This window comes from Anser anser (assembly GCF_964211835.1).
Source record: "Anser anser genome assembly, chromosome: 2".
NCBI lineage: Eukaryota > Metazoa > Chordata > Aves > Anseriformes > Anatidae > Anser > Anser anser.
Genome location: NC_139721.1, coordinates 96,383,944 through 96,408,091, shown reverse-complemented (window position 1 = coordinate 96,408,091; position 24,148 = coordinate 96,383,944). Strand labels below are relative to the sequence as shown.

Sequence of the window (24,148 nt, the reverse complement as noted above, 5' to 3'; positions counted from 1 at the left end):
CTCACATTTTGTCTCCAACTCTCTAAGGGGGAAAAAGTATTTACCACCTCTTGATTAATTTGATTATACTTTCCTCATGTAAAATTCCGTGTTAAAAAAAAATACAAAGCACACTTTAATATTACATTAATAAACTAGGCCAGATGTAGATGTCTGAATTCCACATACATTAAACCTACAGTTTGATCGTCTCCATCACAATTTCATTTAAAAAAATAGCTATATTCATGAGCAAAGTTCCTGAAAACCATTGATTTTCCCCAGCTCCATTCTCATTCTTACACTAATGAACAAAGCCAAAGACAAATTTTAGATTTCCATTTGGATGCTAACCAAGGACCATCACAAAGATGTTATTTACCATTTCTCACATAGAGGGCTCTTAGTCTCTTCTCGAAGATGTTAAAATCAGTATCATTAATTTATAAATGAAGGATCTGAGACCCAGAGGACTGAACCGGGTAATATAAGTTAGCAGAGAGAGCTAGTCAACGTGATCATGGTACTGCACAAGAAATACAATCCTTGAATTTACACTAAACTAGCTACTCTCCTCTACAGCTCATCTGAACGTCTCCATTTGCCTACAAGAAAATAGTGGAAGTAAATTCAGATAAATGTTACTAAAAGCAGATTAATAAAACAACATTAAACTTTTAGAGCCATTCAGTTAAAATTTAAATGCTTTTAATTTGATTTAATGTACTTCACCGAGGAGCTAAATGAGCTAAAACCACTTAAGTTGCACTTAAAAGCTCTTGCACAGAACTACTCTGTAATTTTAAATGTTCCATTTCCAAAGTGAACCTTAATGCAGATTAATTTTTCCAAGTGTTAGTATGGTGACAAGCTCTCTGCATACGCTAAAGGTCACTTTTTCAAAGAAGGTGAACAACCTTATATGTAGCATAATAGATGGAGATTACTGATGATTTGCTGCAGACCTATAAATTCACCTCAGACTATGACACACCAATTTCCCACTTACCTACCCTCAAGTAACAGAATTCAGATCACCTTGATCTGAGGTTAAATGTTACCCACCTACTAGAAATCAAATCTTCATTTTTGAGCTTGTAGCAAAAAACAGTTTCAAACTCAGTCTCAACCAGAATTCTCAGTTTTATTGTCTCTTAAATCTGAAGGGAAGATTTCACACAAAACAGCTAGTCTTTTATTTACTAATGTGAAGATTGGTTGTCTACAGAAGGATTAGATTTTGCTTGTTTAATTTCACATATATGTCTTCATTTCAGTTGATTGAAACGCTCTTCCTTCGGAAGCAGTTTTCCAGATTTCCTTGTGACTAGATGATATGTAGCAGGAGGTTCCTTGAGGGCATAAGAAGTAGGCTGATTCTTCTGTGGGCAAAGCTTCCCCACATCCATAAAAACTGCATGTGTAAAACCCTTCACCAAGATGACCATGCATGAGAGTCAGCAACCAGCCCACAAACTCCTTTGTAAAATCACAGAAGGACTCTGCCTTTCAGTTCAGAACATTTAGTAGTACACAACCAGATCTGGAGATGTAGTTCTTCCTAACATTGTCTTTCCACCCAACAGCTGCTACTCCATAGCAAAGCCATAGAAACTGTTCTGCAGGTCAGGTCCTGCATGCAGCCCAACAACCACCTCACCCAACCTACACATCAACATCCTGGAAGGTGGTGGCCCAGGGGAATGAGTCAGCAGCCAGAGTTGGAGGGGAAGGCAAGTAGACCCAACCATGAAAGTGCAGGAACTAGTGTATGGTTAAGTTGGTGTTTGACATCTTGGTCTTGCTGGGGAGGAGAACAACAACAACAAACACCACACACATTCCTAATATTGTCAACTAATGAAAGTAAAATAAATATAAAATTAAAAGAGGTTGCATAATTCATACAAGTCAGCATGCAAAAGTAAATCAGACTCTTCTATAGCCTGAAACCTAACCTGTTAGCTTGTGCAGAAGACTATGAACTGTTTTTGCTGAGATTTTAGCTTAAATTAGTCAAATTAAGAACCCACCCTTTTTCATAGTTAATTCAAGGCTATAGATGAAACCAGAAATGCATCTCCTCCCACTCCTATCACCCACCTCCACAGAAAAATATTTAAATAGCAGAGATTTGTAATCTAGAACAAAGAGCAATATTCTATTAAGTATCAGCCTATTTAAATAAAACTCTCTCCAGCTTAAATGCATTCTGAAATGCCTCCTCACTGCTTTGTTATTTACTTGATGTGTCACACTAGGTCTCTCAAACATTAGGATACATTTTTTATGAATACAAGTCTGTAATAATAGATTTAAGGTATTTATAATTTCAAATAATTGCCTGACTGTCTTCTGAGTATCAGTAAAATATTCTGTAGCTACATAGCTGACTTTTTGTTACAGCTTCATTACCTAAAGAATTCTCTACTGTTTGGAAGTCCCAGAATTCCTGATCATTTTAACTGAACACAAATAATCTCTTTCCCACTAACTTCTTATGTGGGCCATTACTACAGAACTAAATCTCACAACCCGATGTATTTATGCTCACGATATCCACCTTAGATAGCAATACCAGACAGCACTAGTTACTACATCAAGAGAAAAATCTGTTAGGTAATCACGTACACCAGAAGCATACAAAAGCTTAAAATATAGGATCAGCAATTGAATAGAGCTGCACAAAAATGTGCAAGCAATATAAACACAATGTGAAGTGCGTTCACTCCGTGCCTGTTAAGCATAACCAGGAACTAAATCTGGGGTGAAATGAGGATAAAAATATGCCATTTAACTGAACACATACAAGGTGATAACCCAGACAAACCAAACTTCTTTTTTCCATCATAAATCTGGAATGACTGAATAAACTGTAGTGAAACAGAGATGAGTAGCTCACCCAGCTAATGGGATGTGTGCAGTATAATGTGTTACAGGAGCAGCCAGAAGCATTCGCTGCACAGAATGAAGTATTCGTGAGTACTTTGGTCACATCAAGAGGGACTTTTGAACCTTGTGAACTATTATTCCTTCTACAATAACTAACCAGGCCCTCTTTCCTGATGTGAAGCTTCCAGATTAAGCTTGGAGCACATTCACTTGCCATGTAATGTGGTTGCAGTTGTAGCATCCTGAGTTGCCAGTTCAGCGCAGACTGACCTTCCTCCCAACAGGCTTTTCACAGTGAGCACTGACCCAGGCTCCAGCAGAACAAGAAGACAGACAGCAATAGCAGATCAATTAGAAAGCAGCAGAAATGCCCTAGCACTTGGGAGATAAGGGCAGGGAGATCAGACAGCTCCCCAGCAGCAACGACCCTGAAGGGGCCAAGAACAGATGGCTTCAGAGTTTTAATGGGCTGCAAAAGGTAAGATACAGTACCATCCAAACAGCACAGGACTGACAATATCGTTAACCTCAATGTAATAACCAATCTCAAAAAAAAAAAAAAAGCAAGAATGACCAAAAAAACAACCCAAAACTGTAATAAAATCTACTTAAGTGTCTGATTCAAAGTAGTTTTCAGATGCCTGACTGCATTGTGTAAACACTCCTTTGCAGTGGGGAGAAAAATTGGGATTTGTAAAGAACAAGGATGTGATTTTTGTAAAAACAGAGTATTATATAGATATATATCCAACCCCCAATGGTAGGGGGGCTGGAATTAGAAGATCTTTAAGGTCCCTCCCAACCCATACGATTCTATGATAAATTATTTGATTTTCTATTTATCGAGTACTTGTAAAAGTGTTCAGTGTTATCTAAGTTAAACAGAAAATGTCGTCTTCTGTAAGAAACTAACCATCTAACTGACAGGAGGGAATAGAGAAGATGCAGTGAGAACGCCAAGATGAAGGATGAATATTTTGATTCCTTTGCATTTGATTGCTTCCTGTTTGCACATCTGAGCCAGTGTTCTTGCTACAAGTTGGCTGACACGTGGGCAAGTGTTTCAGAGCAGACTATTGGTAAGGCACTTCAGAAGCAGAAGTAGCACAGAGAAAGCCAAAGTCAAGACAAGGCAAAAAAGACAAATTTGGAATCACTATTAGCACAGGGAAGAGAAGCATGAAGGATGAATTAAGTAATCTGAAAAGAGCTGAGGATAAGAAAATAAAGCTGCAGGAACTTGACACTTAGAACACAGTTAATAGAGAGCCGCTGTAAGAACTTGCAGCTGATGCTGATGTAATGAGAGGAAGATAGACCAGAGCTACCCAGCTCTGCAGTATGGTTAGAATAACCGTCATGGCTATTCAGGAGACCTACCTGATGAAGGCAGGCAATGAAGGAATACAGTACCTTCTGTTTAAAGTGAGAGAAACAGTAATGCAGTCAGGGGAAAAAAAGATGAGCAGGTTTTTTTTGTTTTGTTTTGTTTTAAAGCCAATCTCTCAAGACTTCAGAGCACATTCATTACTAGAAGACCAACATGTCACATCTCTTTATAAAAAGTTTGTGAGTATACTAGCCAAGAGTTATTTTGGCAATGTAAAAACACTGCTGTCACATATGGGCTTCATACAAATGAGTTATTGTTTTCTTAATAAATGTGCTTTTTCCCCCAAAGAAATTCTCAACCTATGCTAGCCCTCAAATTTATTTTTCTTTCTCCTCACCTACAAATATGAGACAGAATAAGACATTGTTTGTTTGTTTTCTTTACTTGATAGGAGACTAATTTTTTCTCCAGTTTGGTGGTACTCCAAGTGAAAAGGACAGCAGATACACTTTTGGCAACTGTACAGGGTGTTGTATTTTTTTCCCCCATAAAACACTTCACTGTGCCAGCTTTCTGTGAGTAACCCCAGAAATAATATACTTTTTCTGACACATGACAGCAGTGCAGTTAGTAAATAAATTAGACCCATATGAAAATGTGATTCATGTGCAGTGTCATTACTCCAAAGAATAAGGTGGTGCATGGCTATCAGAGGTCATCCTATACACAAACCTTTAAATGAAAATTCTTTCCCCAGACTTTTGCAAAGCTCTTTTTTCAGCTCTTCAACACTTAACAGTCACTGCGCAAAACTTTCAAGCCACATAAGAATCCCTCTTGCAAGGAAGCATGAAGGTCCAGCACAAAGCTGATCAGACAGAACAGCATCCTCATGACACCTCACACATGGACAGAGTAAGAGGCATCAGTGGTTTCACTGCAACCATACGAAAACAAAATGAGTTTGAGAGGTTTCAGATAATTATCTTTTTTTTTTTGCATAAAGAACAGGAAGACACAAACAGGCATAAAAATCTAGTATGGAAGCAACACTTTCACCACAAGACATATAAATGACTGTTTCCTCCTAAGTCTGGCTACAGTACAAAAAGTTTGTAATGTGCACGCATATCATAGTTTGCACTGAGGATGAGGATTTGATAGCTAGCCTAGTTCAAATACTAAAATACTTAAGTCAGCATTGCCTGCCATGTCGTGCAAGTGCCCTCAGTCAGCATACATAAAGGATCACCCTGCTGAAGGCTTTTCACACCGAGATCTCACACACATATTCAGAGTAAGTAGCTATTGCTGGCACCATCAGCCAGAACACACACATGCCTGTGATTTTTCCACAAATTGATGTCACATCCAGAACGAGTGAATTTCAAGATGCCATACGCCACACAAAGAAGAAGTTTATTAATACCAACCCTTTTTTCTTCCCCCTTCTCTCCCACACGTCAGCAGTTACAGGTCCAGATCTAGAAGATGAAGGGGATTACTGCAGAAAGCCAAAGAGCTTGGCAGTATAACCAGACTGGGAGTAGGAAGCCAGGCAGATGCAGAAGACCTGGCCTGACACAGCTTCTGACCCACTTTATCAGCTTGGCCATGCTGCTTTCCTTCTTGGTGCTGCTGCTCCTCTCCGTCTCTGTACGAGCTTACACAATTAGGCTGAAATCTTCAGGGCAGCAACTGCCTCTCCCCATGCTTGGCGAGCAACAGCTTATAGGCTTGACTCATAGCTTAGTGAAAGAGAGGGGCTGATTTTACTCGGATCTACCATGCCAAGAATAAAACCATCTTTTCACTTAAATAATGAAGAGTACACACAGTTCAACCCGTCAGTATTCTTTAAAAATATGTACAGCTGGAAGAGTGGCATGTTGCTCTCATTCACAAGTTTGCTGTATCCATATTGACAACCACGATCTCCTCACAAGGTCTATTTGGGGAGACATTGCTCCCAGGGTCTGTGTTTTCAGTCCCTGTCCTCTTTTCCCCCGCCTCTCCTGCTTTATTGCCTCCTCCAGTATAGCCCCTCAGTCACGTCAGGCAAACTATTTGTGGTGTGGCACAGGAAGCTGGTCCAAGTCTCAAGTGAGCAGAAAAAAATCGCCTGAAGAAAAACAAACATTTTATTTTTAACCTGGATCCATTCCCTGACTGAGCTTATTCCCCACCACAACAGGTGTATCAACACACCTGAGGAAGACGTGGAGCAAGTGAGGCTGCAGCTATTCCTGAAAGAGATGAATGTATCCATTACAGTGGCAGGAAGGGTTTTAAAATATTAGTAGTAGAGTAGGGGGGTCTTGCACTGGGGAACTCTTCAAACATCACAAAACAGACTAAATACACATTCCTTATGTTTTTCACAGTTTCCTTTGCCAGTTTGGCTAATTATATGATATTTAAGTTTAAACATATGTTGCCTCCCTTGCAGTGAATCCTCTCCTCCTACATGATACAGCAGTGAAGTCATCTTGCTGACTTCAAGCCGAATCCTGCACCTTCTCACGTAGGTGGGCATTTTTAGTTCATCTGGAAAGCCATCCAGCTCCAAGAGTGCAATAATTCTTGTTGCAAGAAGCCACCAGCCCAGGTATCCCAAAACACACCATCCAGGTGCCATATATTAAAGAACGAGCATAACTTCCACTATCCCAGACATCTGGTTCTTAAAACCTAGAAGACGCTCAGGACACATCTGCATTGGAGGGAAAGGTGAACCAGCAGACCAGAGGCTTTTACTCTCCTTCCCTCTATACCATCAGCAATTCACTTGAAGATATTTGAGATTTATTTTTTTTTTAAACCACAACACACAAGAGAAGAAAATTCCAAATGGAAGGAAGTGGCAAAATAGTAAGCCAAAAGAAGTATTTAGAGGAAGAAAAAATCTTGCAGGCCTTTACGAACCATCATGTACTGCTGACAGGAAAATCTTTGTTATTGCATTCCACATTATGAGTACCTTGAGTAAGAGGAGCAGCAGCATACACCACAATAGCTGCGTTTCATTAGCTTAGCAGAGCAGAGGATTTAAAGGGAAAAGACAGCAGCTGAAAATAATTGCATTAAATTAATATTAACCCACAAACCCAGAAGAGGCATATAATATGCAGGATGACTGCAGAAGCAGTAACTCAGAATTAATGTCTGTAGAAGACGAATAATCCCACTCTTGGAACTCTAACTGGGATTCAGAATCCTAAAGAAAGAAAGTTCACCCCAAACAGTGTTCCCCAGAGAGGAAAATAAGGAAGGAAAGGAAAACATGGCCTAGTTAAAGATATCAGTAGGTAGGAAACACAGACTGCAAAATTATGTGATTCCCAAAGGACTAACATTTTTATGGTTTATACACACATTCCCACACATTCCTTCTCAAAAAAGGACTTAGAAAATAAATCTGATTTTAAAAACTATAAATGAAACAGACCTGTGAGAATTTAAACACTTAACGGCAGAAGAGAACAAAACCTCCAAGACTGGAGCAAAAATGGCAGTCAAGTTTGGAGTGGGCTAAAACACAGCCAGAAATGACAACTGTAATTCAATCTGTGGATGTACTTTACAACAGTCTTGATGCCACATGGGCTTAGAAAAGAACAGCATCACTAAAAAAGGTGCTTAATAAATTAAACTGTTGGAACAGAGAGGCACTTCACAATCTTGAAGAAGTGTGCTTTCCTCAAGTTGAAGAAGGAAGTTATGCTAAGTTTGGGAAGGGACTTAACTATTTCAAATATATAAGTAAATAATATTAAAGATGTCAAGTTACAGCACCCATTCATTTCATCTAGGAACAGGTATCAGAAGTAAGCAATGATGTTACAGGTAGGAAGGAATAACAAAACTCCCCAGTTCTTTCTCCCAGTTACAGCTGGAAAAGACACAACCTGGTTAGACCCTTGGCTAACTGTGAATCAGAAGGAAAAAGCAATCCACAAAATGAGGTCTGAGGAAAGTCGTGGCAGAAGTTACCACATGACCACCAGAACTGATGCCTGGTTAGCCACTTGCCATCTGAATTTACATGGCTTCCCCAGTTGGAGATGAGTAATAAATTCTAGAGAATAAGCAAGCCAGCATTTGGAAACAATTAACATCCCATTTTCCTTAACCATCATGTTCAGGGAAGTTTTTACTTCCCTTCCACAACTCTGCAGGACTAAGTCTAATCTGTGGACTTTACAGTTAAAGCAAAAACTAAGCAGCAAGGTGTTCATGCTGTAGGGTGTTTAAGTTCCAACAGATTCCTTATCAAGCACATAAAAATAATTTGTAATCCATCTTTACCAAGCAGAAAAAAAATACTTTTTAGTTGGGCTTCCCAACAAAGCAAGTTCTTATAACACTTCATCTGTATTTGTCTACCATCTGGACAGCACTATCCCATATGGACCCACAGTAACGTTTTTTTCAGGTTTCTGTTGTCTCTTTCATCAGCAGTATCACTCCCCAGTTCTGCTCTTTCACTGACTGACCAGCACAGAACTGCCTGAAAATGAATAGAGCTTTAATTAAAGTCTTGAAACTTACGTTTAAAGCAAGTGTTCCCAAATATTTTTATTTGAACATTGATGAAAATTTTAGAGAAGCCTGAATCTCACTTAACTGGAAGCCCCTTTATAACTAGTCTGACAGCGAAGCTTTGTGAACAAGAGAAAAAAAAAGAAAAAAAAATCAAATCCTACACATTTCAGGGTACAAGACAGGTAAGTTGTGAGATGGCAATCTGCTTTTTGCAGAAGTTTTGGCTTTCAGGCTTTTCATATCATTTCTCTTAAAGAAGTGAGAGATTCCATTTCTCATGTATCTATGTAAGCCAGCAAAGCAAACACCTTCTCTGTGAGCAGCAAGGTTAAGGCATACTGACCTGAATCCCCGCTGTAAGTTTTCAGCTGTTTAATAAGGCTCGCATTCGAGTCTTCCCCTTGCAGTTTCTGCTCCATCTAGTTTCCTGCTTTCCTCAAACTTGTCTGCACTTTTTATCTTTGAGACTTCTACTGTTCTGCTGACTTGGCTTGAATCAGACAACAATTTACAAGTTACTGGAGAAGGGAAGGGGAAAAGACACAAATCCCACCCGTACAAGCAATAGACTGTTGCTATTTCTAAGTGTACCAAGGTAAAAATTGAGAGGGTGGGAGGATGACCTGACTTCTGGAACAGAAGCCCTTCTTGCTCTCCACACCTAACAGAACATTTCACCTGCATAAATCCATTCCAAAGCTTTGGCTTACAAATGTTGGAAATGTTAAGCAACGAAGAATTAAACCTGATGCTGTCTTCCATGTATGATTTCAGTTAACATTTCCATTTCATTGTACAAGACCTACTTCCAGTCCCAGTGAAATACAGCATTTATTACCATCCTTAGCTTTTCTGAGTTTTTCAAATAAATAGAATAGTTCAGTTGGAAGGGACCTTCAAAGATCATCTAGCCCAAGTGCCTGACCACTTCAGGGCTAACCAGAGGTACATTATTGAGGGCATTGTCCAAATGCCTCTTGAACACTGACAGGCATGGGGCATCAACCATTTCTAGGAAGCCCATTTCGGTGTCTGACCATCCTCACAGTAAAGAAATTGTTCCTTTTATATAATCCAAAGCTTTGTGCCATTCCCACGTGTCCTGTCTTCGGTGACCAGGGAGCAAAGACCAACACCTCTCTCCAGTCTTCCCCTCCTCAGGACATTGCAGAGAGCAGTGAGGTCTCCTCTCAGCCTTCTCTTCTCCAGGCTACACAACCCAAGCGTCCTCAGCCTCTCCTCCCAGGACAGGCCTTCCAGCCATTTTACCAGCTTTGTTGCCTTCTTCTGGGCACTTTCAAGTACCTTTACATCCTTTTTATACTGTGGAGCCCAGAACTGTACATGGTACTCAAGGTGAGGCCACATCAAGGCTAAATATAGCGGGAGAATCACTTCTTTGGACCAGTTGACTATTCTGTGAATATCCGAAGTTAAAAAAAAAAAAATCTATAGCTGTTCTAACAATCTGTAAGTTGTTCTTCCATTTCCAACAGTTATTTGCATAGCCAGTCTCTCATCTAATCTTTCATTTCCCAGTTACATAAGTCCACACACAAAATGAGAACAGTAAATCAAATGACGCGCTTGGCAGGCTCGTGTTGGTGTGATGACAGCGAGATCCTGGAGCAGCACAGGCCTCTTGTGAAGAAGGGTCATGGAGTTCCTGGGCAGTTTCTGTAACCATCATCTGACCAAATGAGCAATACTGAGACAGACACGGCCCTTGGTGGAAACTGGCTGTCAACTGGTGAACACCCAGGGAGGGGACGGAGTTGGCATCCAAAGCTCCACGTGTCACACTATACGGCCTGTCCATGTCACCGCATTAACAGGACCAGTGAGCTTTTTAATCTCATCACATCATTAAGCACAGAGGTGAAAATGAGAAGTGGGGGTGCAGAGCGCCTGCTAAGGTAAGCTTGCGCACACCATTTTGTTTCTCAGGTTTTTAGTTTCCTGACTGAAAACATAAAAGGTATTATTAGGTAGAAAAACAAGCTATTGTTTAGGAAAGGTGTACTTGACCCAAGTGGGATGACAAAAGGATTACTTAAAATGTTTGTGATTCATCACAGTTCAATAACTTTGCATGAATGCTAAAGCACTTCAGAGAGGTAGAAAAGCTTGTGCAGGTGCAACAGGAGCGATGAGTCAGTTATTGCAGAGCTGCTGGATTCAGTCAAGGCCGTGGCGCTGAGGAGCCCCTGTGTGGCACAGAAGGGGCTGCCAGCAACTCCCCACAGACCGGTCATATTTAGACAACAAGCTATAAATGCAGACATTACTCTTCTCTCTCCATGTTTAGCTTGCCTCCATGGTAAAATTTACAAGCATGCTGCATGTAACTGAGTCAATGTGGTTCCTCTCCAGGAGCAAGCATAAGAAAAGAACCCAGGTTAATCCAAAATCATCTAAATTCTCAACTAAACAGTAACTCACTGCTTCTCCTCTTCCAGATCTTCTGAAAAGAACTTTTGAAATCCCCCCTCTCCATATATACACCTGTTTAATTTAATTCATCTTCAGCCTTCAAGAAAATACACTATTATCCCTTAATTACAAAGGATGCTCAGTCCTTAAAACAGGCCCCCCCATGCACATGCATGTGGATATAAAAGCCAAATGTTTTGACTTAAAGAATGTTTCTTGAATACAAATTACCATCTGTCTCCTACATATTAAAAATCTTCACAGAAAAACTTCCCAAGTTCTTTAGAAAGTAGCTATTGTCAGAAGCGTAACTGCAAAAGACTGATACTTCCCACTCAGCTGATCTGACCCATGCATTCATTTTCTCCACCACTATTCATGCTTATACTGGGGAAAAAAAAAAAGAATATGACCATGTCTTCCTTGGTTTGTGCAGAATCAAAAGGATTATTTACACACAGACACAAACACAAAAAGAGAGAAATGAAACTTAAGGACGTTTCACTTTAATCTAATGGGAATAAGAATCCTTCCTGTCTTCACACACGCACCCCTACCTTAAAAGACCCACAATAATCTAGGATTGGCCTTAAAAGCTCAAGAGCTTCCTAGCTCAAGACCTTCCTTACTCCCACTGCAGCCTTATGGTAGACAGCCTACAGAGCTGCCTGCTGAGGACTCAGACAGGCTCTGCAACAGCAGACAGAAAGATGGGGTGGAGGGAGGAAAAAAATAAATGAAAGCACAGTTACAGTTCTGAGAATGGCCACTGTGTATGGCTCCTGACCTGCAGGGCAATGAGCTGCAACAGGGCTTCACCATCATCCCCAAGAAGATGCAAAGGTTGTTAAAGAACATGTTATGGTCCTGCCCTGTCACCAGCTAGAGATTTTACACCTGGTTGGACAATCTATTATATATAAATAAGCACACATTAACTCTTAAGGAGAAATGGTGTTGCTGAGGAGTATTTACCTGATGACTGTGTAATTAGATATCACTCTTCCTTTTGTCAGAACCAGAAATAAGGTATGCTACAACCCAGCAATATTCTAGCTCAATTTCCATACACCTTACAGACTAAGCTTGTGTGGCCAAGTCTAGGTAGAAATAGACTAACATAATTTTGCATCACATTTGAATTACTGAACTAAAACATTAGGGATCACCAACTCCCTCTCCCAGGCTTAATCTGCAGAAGAGACTTTGCCCAAACAAACTGGCCAGTCCCTTCCCCTGCTCCTGTCGGGCCTCCTAACACTTTCTTCTTCTGCTTTATTTCTCCTTCCTCCTCCTTCATTTAACCTTTACTGTTGTCAGAAGTTTTAAGGAACACACACGATTATTTAGATGTTTCTCTGCTATGCCAAGTTCTGCCTCTCACTACCAGCCCTAGCATCCCCCAGCCTCCGCCAGCTACATGCCATTCCTTCAGGAAGGGTACCTTCTGCTGACAGTGTCGGAGGCCAGGAAGGCTTCCGGCAGCACAGCTCCAGCAAAGAGCCCGAAAATTAGCAGCCTTGGGTTTTCCAAGAGAAGATAAGGAAGTCCAAGACATGGTTTTAAAACGGAGAATAAAAAATGCCGCTGGCGCTGACAATTATGAAACAGAAGAAAAAACACAAGTTTCTCCCCTTCCAAAAGGGCTGGCAGCATACAAGGGCATTCACCAGCAGTGAGCACCTGCTCCTCTTACATACACAAAAATACACTGCAACAAAGGAAGAGACATTACGCCATGAAATCCATAGACCCACAGACATCCAATAACACGCCAGCAATTCTGCCCTGTTACTGCAGAAACGAACAGTGAGGCCAAACACTACAATTTCTGAGGGTTCTCCCCAGTGTATTCTTGCTCTTCATTTGACAGCTGCACAATGCAAGCCATTGACAACTGCAGAAAGATGCTGGGTTTTGTCAGAAATAGCTTAAAAGAATGACTGCAGATAGATGCATTATTTTATGCAGAAGTTTCAGCAACCGAATATGGTTGGGTACAATGGCAACAAGATGGAAACTGCTCTTCCTAAGACAAATACATTGTTGCTCTAATGAGACAAAAATCATGTAAAGTCCTTTGTTTCTTAAATGCAGTTATCCTGCTTTGGTAGCATACCAGTGAGAAAGAAGCGAACAACTTCTTCCCTTACAGTATACAAATTATTCTGCAAATAATAGCAAAAGCCTTTGCAATTATTGCATGTATTACCCTCAACGTTGACCAATTTCCTGAATTCGTCAATGGGACCAGATGTAGTTGAAGGTCAGTATTAGACCTTAGGAAGGAAAAAGTAACTTCACAGATATTTTAGTGGCTTGCATCAACTTACCATAAAATTCAAGGAAGGCTTTCTCCTTTCTCTGAGCACAAACTAAGATTTTTGAGTTTTAAGTTTAGGTATCCAGACACAAAATCACTATGAAAACGAAACAGAAAATTATTGAAAGTGAAAATATTTTTTTTAATTATATCACATTGCTACTTCATTATTTTCACCTATGGACAACCTGTAGTAACACACAGACTGCTACCCAAGAGACAGTGCAGTTGCCTACAGCATCACTGGAACAGCAATTCTTTTTCAGTAAGGACAGAGCTGATGGTCCCTGACATAAATCCAGACGGCTCCAGAGAGTTCCTTAGTATATTCCTTCAAGAGTTTATTCTGTCAGGGGCTCAGTAACACTTTAAAGCCAACTTTGTCCACAGCTGTTGACAAAGTACCTTTCAAAAAGATTCCTTTTCTTTGGCTTCATGTTCATGAGGCTTGGTGCCAGCACCTGATTAAGAAATGAATGCAAACAATAGTGAGTATCTCCAACTGAATTCAACCAATGCTTTTCTTCTTGCCTTCAGCATACACTAGAAGAGTTCCAGAATTTTTACCTACAGTTAATACATAGATTTATTCAATACTGGACAGTTTGACCTAGACGGAGCTGTCCTGAGCTCCTCCTGATGCTGAGGAAGGGCTCTTCTACCACTTTCCAGTAGATTGAGCAGAGATTTTCCATCTATTCTTTTTATATACAGGTAGAAGTAAACTGTTCACTTTAAGCTGATTCAGCTCATTGAGGCACTACAGCTGCAGCAGTAACTTCATGTTACAATTTGGAAAAACAGTAGGAAAGAACACGAGTTCCCACTGCTGGTGCATACCATCCGTGCTTTCCCTAGGAAAGGCATATTGCCAGCTTTTATTCAGACAATAACTTGCAAATACATCCCTTCAAGTCTGGATTCTGCCTACTATCTCTCCTTGAATATTTAACTCAACTTTGTGAAGATCCTCAAAAACAGGTCCAAGTTTTCTAACTGATTCAGGTTATCAACAGAGAGCATACCCATGTATTGCAACCACTTGCAGCTTCTCCATAAAACGGGCAAAGATCAAGTACCCATGCTGACCTTACTAGACATACCTGTTCCTTTTAATAATTACTATTGATTATAAGATCTTGCTGCAGCTTTCACAAGCTAGCAGAATTACAACCAATTACTCTTTTTCAATGGCAATACTTCTGTCAAAACAACAAATCCAGATTAATTTTTAATAAGATACTCATCTCCCAAGGATTCTCTTAAAGTAGTGTCTCTAATCTCATTCAGTATGCATGTGAAATGGCAACAGACTTGGACTGGGATGCTTAGAACACAAAATTTTCTTCCCCTTTGGCCAATACTGATAATGCAATCAATTGCAATCACACATCTCAGAAATGGAAGCTGTAGCAGAATACACTGGGCCTGTCCAGGCAGGGAGCAAGTACCCTCTGAATTCAGGTGTAGGACACACACATTCTGAAAACTGCAATGACTTTGGCTTCCCATTTCCAAACGGAATTAAAACGACTCTTTTCCTTAATGACTCCAAATTGCTTGCCTGGGAGGCTACCTCCCTTTTCAATCCACATTGCCACAGCTGGAGTCTCTTTGTTACAGAGGAGACAGCTAGGGACAAGACATTCTCTAAAGGGGGCCCTCCGCTCTGAATTTCAATGGATCAAGAAAGAAAAGCCCCAAGACAGGAAAGCAAGGGTTATCCCCTTAGTCAGGCTTATGGGGACCAATGAACATGGTCAGAACAATTAGTTGTAAACAAAGGATCTGCAGGTTGACTTAGGTTTGATTTTTTTCTAGTCCAGTTTGGTGGCTCTCTATTTACTGATTTAGGTGATAAAAGCCTGACCGCTTGCTCTCCTGTTTTCTTCCCCCATATATCATCATATTTTCCATTACAGAACAGCAGCCTACAGGCTAGCACAGGTGCTTTTTTCAACCTTAATATATGATTTACACATTAAATATATTAATTCATGGCCAAAAAGCCTTGCTATCTCTAGAGTGAGGTATTTAAATTCATAAGATTATTCAACTCGAAACAGAGAGAAATTCTTAAAACATACTGTTTTAGTTTGAATTCACACTCCACCAAACAGTGGAAGCTTTGATCCGTCTGGCATATGGACCAGGAAATCAATTTACAATTCCAGTTTACAAACAGCCCTAGACCATTTTACTTATGCATTTGTTTTAAAATAGAACTTGAACTTCCACCTTGGATTTAAAATTATGTAGATCATTTTCTTCCCATCTTTCTCTACACACATCCCCTTTACTATAAAGTGCTTTCTGACTCATTTGCAGCTGCAGGGGATGGAATCTTCAAAACCTCTGCCTTCCAGAACATCCCAACACAGTGCAATGCCACCAACTCTTGTTGTTAGGAACAAACGCACACTTTTCCAACAAGCTAACTTCCTATGGCAGCTGAAGAAAAAATAGCTGATTTTTGGTAGGTCAAGAAATAAAAGCCCAGGTCGTTGCTTTTTATAAGAGCTCATTATAAAGTTATGTGTATGTTATAAACTAAGGCAAATCCGAGAAATCAGACTGAAATTGCCAGCACTTTATACAAAGGGAAGAACAGACGCAGACGATTCATTAAGTCGAAATTCATCAGACAAGAAAGCCAGAACAGAAAGGCTGAGACCAGCACAGTGTGGAAGTTATGTTTTTTTCCCTTTCCAAATTGTATACCTTGTTTTCCACAAATGCACTTCTGTAAAAATTTCACTTTAACTGCAAAATATGAAAATTAGTCTTTTCAAAAAAAGACCTCATAAAAGTCTGACCTACATCTAGCATAAGCTACAATTTTAAACAAACCACCCCAGTACTTCTGTTCAAGATGTGGGCTATTTTTCATATACTTATTCCTTCTTTTCTGGACCTGGCATCAGCTATCAAATCTTTAATTGCTTGCCATAAATATGGTTAAAATTACATTAAGTGGTCCAAAGCGGGAAAGACCTTGCATTTTCTTTCAGCTTTGTAGGCTTTTTGGTTGGTTGGGTCTTTTTTTCCCCCTCCTCTACAGACTTCTCTTACGTAGTTAACAACCACCACCAAAAGTTCTGTCTGATGCTGACCAATGAAAGCTCTCATTTGTTCTGATTTTCTGCCTCCCCCCCTCATTTTTCTTTTTTCAGGAAAAGAAGATTAAACACAATAAGAAAGTTGTATGCATATCTATAGGAGAAGAGCTTATAGACCTACACAAAATAGAGATCAGACTTAGACCCCACATTTAGACCTGAACTTTGTTTGAGTTTAGTTAACAGAAGGGATGTCAGTATGTGTGAAGAGGGATAGTGGGGTGAAAAGGTTGATAGGAGGAATGCACTTGAACCATGGGGGTACAACTTCAACAGCTGAGTGCCCTGGTGATTGAAGGGAAAAAAATAGCAAATTTGAAGGAGGAGAACTAAAAAAAGGCCCATACTCCAACATTTTAAAAGCCCAGCAACCAAATGGTACATCCTTTCCAAAATGTAAAGATCAGTACTTATGTTTGGGGAAATTTTTTTTTAGTTGGCTTGGCTCAGAGCTAGCAAAAGAGTTTATCCAAAAGTCCATGCACTGAGCCAGCACTTATCAGGTTTCAATTTCCAGCTGAAGCCACGACTGTTGCTATGAAAACTAATGTGCAATTGTATTCCAGAAAGCAAAGCAATGGAAAAGACTGTATTGGAATGTAACAAATATATGCATTGGCACTAACAGTAAAAGTCGTATTATACCAACCTGTGTCATAACCATTTTTCTCTTATTATTATTAGAGGAGAAATGTACAAATCAACTGTATTATCTGGCCAGAGGGTATTATGTGAATATTTATAAATTCCTCATTGCCGTACCTCGATAGATTATTCTCTCACAAAATATGAAGCAGCATTTTAAAGAGTCACCCCCACTGCAGTCACTCCAGTAAGATTCAACAGCCTATACAGCAGATTGCTAGTCTGGCCAGACAAAAGCCTAAACCATTCACATGAAGCATCTTAGCCAAGATCCATGCAGACCTGACACTTCTGCTGGACTACACAATCCATGCACGTTGGCAGAAGAGAAAGAAAAATAGGTAAGCAATGTTTTCACTTTGACTACAAATTCAAGCACCAGAATTCATGTGTGTACTATGAATATATAAATAGTTCACTAAGATAGTTCTATATCCCTCGAAATACAGGTTAAAACATACACATTTTGTGGAAGTTTACTGAAACATCGGTTTTACAAACCTTTTTCCATCACTCCAAAACACAGCAAAAACCGTTTTAAATAAATTATTTTAAAACTACGATCGTTCTCCCATTTTCAGAACATTTATGCATATCCTGTTACTACATGAAAGATCAAGTCAACATCAGAAGCAACAGATACAGGCTCCAAGTCAGCAAAGACGCAAAATATACACTTTACTTTCAGCGTGTGTATCGTCACAAGGAGACAGCTACATGCTCAACCTCATAGAAGTTTCTAACAGACTGAACTTTTTGGAAATTTCTCACAGACCAGGTTAGGAGCCCCAGTTCTTCCCATCAAGCTGACAACAAGCTGTAAGGAAAACACTGTTTAACAGCACCAGTCATATACAGTTCCTGAGACTAGATAAAATTTTAACTGAAGCTGGAAGGTTAACAGGCTGACAACATTATGTGAGCCTGCTGACATACCTTGTATATCCCTCCTTTTGTCTAACATCAAGATGTTGAATGCGTTTGATCTACAACTTGTCAGCTTTACACATTAAGGAAAAAAGGTCCATACGGAACATTTTGTTCATACTTATGCAGACTCAAATTTACAAAAAGCTTTCAGAAATTAGAACATCTTCAAGCAAGCATTTTCTGCTCTATTAAAGAGTGTGAGTTTAAAGTCATCACAACTCCAGAATGTGAAGTTCTCTTATAAGCAGTGACCCATTCTCCCTTTCAGCTGAAGCAAGCTCAAAAAGAATTTGATTTTATAGTATTAGTATTCATGCAGCGACTAAAAAATTACTTAGTTACTGACAACACGATGTTTCATAGAGCTTCATGTGCTTCCATAAGTTAGGGAATTGGAGCTAGAGACTTTGAAAGAACATTGGAGGTGATAGACACTGCAGTCCACAGCTTTTCCTGCGAATTTTAAATAAAATTAGTTAACTGAATAGTAACATTGGGAATATCTGGGAAAGAATTTAAGGACAGGACAAAGTTGGTGAAAACAGCAAGCTAGGATAAATAAGAAAATATGTCAAAGACCAAAAGAATAAACTACCAAGGTAGGGGTGGAAAATATGCAGAAAGAAGTGATAAGGAGAGTTTAACTTTCAGAAATAAAATTAAGAAAAAAAAAAAAGGAAGGAAAGCAGAAACAAAAGTCAAGAACATACACAGCTATGATTTTGTAATAGATCTGTCTGGGAACAATTCTTTTTTTTTTTCTCTCCTTTAGCCACTTTACTGAATGTGCTGTTTCACAAACACTTTAAATCAAGTCACCCTGAAAGGGGCAATGTTTCCCCTCAGGACTGACTGCTAGTTCCCACTCCCTCCCTTGTGCTAGCTGCTGTGGAGCTTTGCAGTGTTGTTTTACTGTAAATGGGGCAGAGCAGAAGCATCAGTAAGCAAAGTATGCTCATGTCCTCAAAAGCAGTGAGAATAGGTCACTTGCATAAGGTCTCCAAGTAGTATGTTAAGCTTCCTAAAGAGCTCCAAAGGCCACTGACTACAAAAATACCAAAGCGAGCTCATTTGCACATGGGCTAACACACTTTGCTAGGGGCATCCCTAGCAGGAGTGGCTTCGAGCCTTCCTGACAGCGTGGTTTAGTGCTGAACAGAGAAACAGCTCACCCATCACTTCCGCGCTCCCACAGCCAACTTCCCCTCCTAGCAGGCACTGAAAGCAAGCCTAGCACAGCCAAAACAAGAGACCTGCCATGGAAAACCGCCATTAGGAGAAACAGCGATGCATTTCCCAGTGCTTGCAAATGAGTGCCACATGAATCACTGTTCACCTTGCTCCTCACACAAGCCTGTGCTTTACAAACCACTCCACTCAGCAGCTTGAAAAATTAGTAGCCTACTGATGGGTACCACATACGTGGCACCTGCCTGAACGTATGCCACTAACAGAGAAGTTTACCTCTGTCAGAACTGAAACAGAGAGAATACGAAAGAGCATTCATTAGCCACCCCTGTGGCATATACTTCTTGTTAACGACCCTCTTAAATGAGGAGAGTGATCAGAAAAACAAGGAAACTTGCAGAAGGGCTGCGACCTGCCCTTTGGTCTGCTTTTCACATCTCATGACACTTGCAATAATGAAAGGTGACACCTCAGAACCAAATCCTCACAAGTATACTGATGCAAAAACGTGGATGGAAAGACAGCTCTGCATTTGTGACTGTTCTTCCATTCAGCTCTTAAATGCCAATCTGTAACAGCATAAGTATACAGCTTATTTTATGGTAAGCATCACATATATTATCACCTCTTATGATCCATACTATCAAATGCCTGCCAACACACTGGCTTCTGCCAATTGCTTTTAGTTTCTTTCTCTCCTTTTCCAGTGTTATATTTGGAGAGAGGAAAAAAGGAGAAAAGAAGGTGACTGACTGAAGTAGAAGGAAAATAATCCGAAATCCTTTAAACAGTTGCTCTGTTAAATTGACACAAGTTTAACAACGTGTACTTGGCAGGTTCCTCTTGCCACGAATACAAGAACCTTTTTTAAAAAAAAAAAAAAATCATTCAAAGCAGAGAAATCTTTTAAAGATACAGCACAGACATGACTGAATGTGGCTTGATAGCTGTTAAAGCCACTTAACAGTCCTGCTCTAATTTCTAATCACAGGGGTTCAAACAACACTGACTTCATAACCATAAAACAATATCTTTTCAGAATCTCTTTTTTAATAGGATAATGACTGAACAGGGAGGGAAACCTGACTGCCTCACTCTCCTTCAAGTCAAACCTTCGCAACACTGCAGGGATGCAGCAGAAAAGAAAGCCTGCTAAACCTCAGCAGAGCCGCACAGAGATATAAACCAGAAGAGGCATTACTTTTGCCTTCTCTAAGGGTGTATGATGTTTTGCAGTTCCTAAAATCCCACTGCCTTCTACAAAGATTTTTTAATGCAAGGACATCCTGCACATTTGCACCACAGCACGACAAAGAGAACTACTAAATTTTACAGATGATTTACTTCTAGAAAACTAAAAAAAAAAAAAAAATCGAGTGATAAAGTCAGAAGTGAAGAGCAAAATTCTACCTGATGGCCTCAAAGTCCCAAGCAAATCCTTATCTGAAAGTCACACAATTAGAAAAGTTGTGGTTGGCAATCTATCAAAAAGAAGCCTGACAATGGAACAGAAGGGCACTGCCTGTTAGCATGCAGGTGCGCTGGCAGAGCTCAGTGGAAACATTTCCCAGTTACAGTTAAATCTACAGCCATTAAGCCTCCCAGCCCCTCACATAGCAAATCCATCCGAAGCATCAAAATAGGAAAGCCACACATCTTATCTGTGAACGTGAAAGCTCCATGGTCCGTGTGTCAACACGGAAAATATTAGACCATAATCCAACACCACTTCATAGGTTGGACACTGTGAGAAAGAAAGACTATGGGCCCAAACCTTAAAATCAAAGGGGTTTCTATTAGGTAGAAAAAAAACAAAGGGCGGAAGGAAGGGTGGAGCGCTACGTTACTCTCGATCTGCAATTTGCTGCAGAACGATATTGCTGTCAGGAAGTACAGCACACACAGCAGTGTTTCACCAACAGTTACACCTTTATAATGCTGCATAACTTCTACATCAACAGTGAGAAAACAGAAGTACTACCTTTTAAGTACACAGGGTGTGAGGGTATCTCTTTATATAAAGACTTCTGAATCACAGATACTTTCAGTGACCGTGTAAGACTGTTACAGAATAAGTAGCTATGAAGAATTTTTCCTATCCACTTAAAAGCTATTTGAATTGTACATCTATTAAGTTTTTCCTGGCATGTGCAGAATGTTAGGAAAAAAAAACAGTAAGGATATAAACCTGCTCATTATCCTTTCCCCCTTTCTTTATAAAGAAAAAAAAAACTCAGACAATGACATTTGCACCTAATTTGCAAGCTGCAGAGAAGATGAGCACAGTGACTTTCAAACAGATTACAAGAGAGAAAAGAAAAACAACTTCCCCTCTGCTATCTCCCCTGGCCATCAGGTACACCCCACAGTGGTTCCATTCACACACTGGGACCCACAGACTTACACTGACAGCAGTCGCTTCCTATACCTGCTTTGCATCCTTTTGCTGTTTTAGCCACGTTAATCTATTTTCTGAATGGTGAGTTTTTAAAGCTGCTGCTGGACTTTCAACAGCTGTATGAAATGTGAGTTGTGGATATTTTCCTGACAAGCACGCAAGAGGGACTTAAGCCAGCAAACAGACACCGCTGCTCTTCCTCTTCCTTATCTAGTTACTGGCCATCAGATTAGATGTCTACCACCTACTTATACAGCTTCAGAAACAGGAGGGGGGAAGGGGTAATTAAGGAAAGACAGCCTTCAAAGAGAGCATGCTTGCAGCTCTAACTGAAAGAACTTCACAAAAATGAAAATACATTTCTCTTTACTGTGTAACATGCCAGATACGTCACTCAATCGTACAGGAACGACACAGAAAGAATGATCCATAAATGCCTCAGAGATTATATAACAGAGGATGCGACAGCACACGTGTGTTTGGGCATTTGGGGGCAAAGGAGGAGAGAGCTAGGAGTAAGAGGAGGAAACGTCCTCAGATGCTAACACGGGGCTCTGGACAGTTCTTACTCAATTTCCCCCTCTTCTTAAAAGATAAATATTTTAACAGCAGGCAATCAGGCAGCCGAGGGACAACAGCAGGAGCAAAAACACTTGCTTACGAACGCACTTCAAAACATCCCTTGCTGAAATTGCACCGTAAACGTATCGCAAAACGCAGCTTACAGGCAACCATGTTTACACTGGAGCAATTAACCCACGGCACGCTTCCTGCACTGCTATTGTCGCTGGCGCTCTCGCTGGGTTTGTCGCACACGCGGAGCTCTGGCAGGTTGCGAGGTGCTCCTCTGAGGTGAGCACCACCACCACCACCACCACCACCGCACCGCTCGGGTGAAGCACACTCACCGTTATTTTTCAGGAGCTCCTCTATTTGCTTTACGACATTCTTGGGGTACAGCCAGCCGGTTGTGTTAGTCCTGCAAAAAAAGAGAGGTTCAGAATAAACTCTGGGTTGAAGCCTTGGAGATCTTGGGATCTGCCACCCACCTTGCCGAGCAACATCACCTCACCAAATTCAGCACCGCCAGCACCCCAAACTCTGGGAGGGGGGGGACCACCGCCGAGACCCCCCCGAGTGCCCAAGAAAGAGGGGGAAGGAGGGCTGGGGACTGCCCAGCGCCGAGCCGCAGCCCTTGGGGCCGCACTTGCTGCCAGCTCCGGCCCCCTCCGGCCATGCTGCCCCCAGCCGCCCCCGCCCTCCCTGCGCCCCTCGCCCCCCAGCGCCCCCTCACAAGCGGCCTCCCAGCACCGGGGGGGGGGGGGGGACGGGGCCGGAGCCGGACGGCCCCCAGCCGCCTACCTCCCTCCAGCGGCGGGCAGCGGGGCCAGCCGGACCCCTTTCTCCTCTTCCTCTTCCTCCTCCTCCTTCTCGTCCTCGTCCCCGGAGCGCGGTACCGACGCTATCCCATGCCGGGGCGCCGCCGGCTCCCCGCCGCCGCTCTGACTTCCTCTTCCTTCCTCCTGCCGGCCGGGCCGCGACGTGCAGGCCGCCCGGGGGCCCCCGCGGCTCGGCGGCACCTGTGGAAAGGGGACGGGGACACACAGAGACGGGGACGGGGCACCCCCGCCTCTATCCCACCGCCCTGCACGCCGGCTGTGACGGCCGCTCCCCCTCCCGCACAGGTCCGGCGGAGGATCTCCAACCTCCCCCGCCGCCTTCAGAACGCGGGTTTTGGTTTTTTTTAGCCCTTTATCGCTGTGTTTCTTCCCCGACAGCCACCGGCCGGCCCCAGTGCTGCCGCGGGAGGCCGGCAGAAAGTGCCCCCGCCCCGGCCAGCAGAGGGCGGCAGCGGCCTGGCTCCGCCGATCCCCGGGCCCTAATATCAGCTGGGGAGGAGAAATAGGGAATCCCCGCTTCTGCTTCTCAGTCCCCTCAAGAGAAAAGCTCCCCCAGTCACCAAGCGGTTGGGTTTTTTAACGCCTTGACCTACTGCTACTGTGTGGACTATGCATGGCACACCATACGACAACCCATTAAATTCTTTACATCTCACTTCATCAAGAACTGATAGCACAGCCAGGAAGCCCTACTGTCCTGCAGCGGCTCCTAACCTCTGCCATAACAAAATGTACTGTTGGTCAACTATTACGTGGCACCTGAAGGCCCAAACCTGCAAAATGCTGGCTCTAATCTTGCAAAGAGCTATGCCTCAGAGTAGCTTTCTGCATGTCAGAAGTCCCCAGGGATTTCCTACAAAACCACCCTCCTGCAACACCCAGGCCTCAGACCACAAAACCACATGCTGGGGCATCAGTGGACTTGCCTGTGGCTTTTTGCCCTGAGAGCACCACAGTCACTCA

At 41.7% G+C, this 24,148-nt stretch overlaps 1 protein-coding gene across 7 annotated transcripts in view; it reads right to left on the bottom strand.

The window, feature by feature from the left end:
* The window catches only part of ELMO1 (engulfment and cell motility 1), a 304,941-nt gene extending 281,316 nt beyond the window's left edge, over nucleotides 1-23,625 (bottom strand). Inside the window, exons 1-2 of one of the 7 annotated variants that reach the window (XM_083826075.1) lie at nucleotides 23,148-23,625; nucleotides 22,694-22,764 (exon numbers count right to left, since the gene is read on the bottom strand). The gene's annotated coding sequence lies outside the window, so the exon portion shown is untranslated. Of the gene's footprint in view, nucleotides 1-22,693; nucleotides 22,765-22,834; nucleotides 23,033-23,147 lie in introns of those variants that run through there. The other 6 variants (XM_083826074.1, XM_083826086.1, XM_083826081.1 and 3 more) reach the window with 6 other exon arrangements.
* Nucleotides 23,626-24,148: the final 523 nt, after the last annotated feature.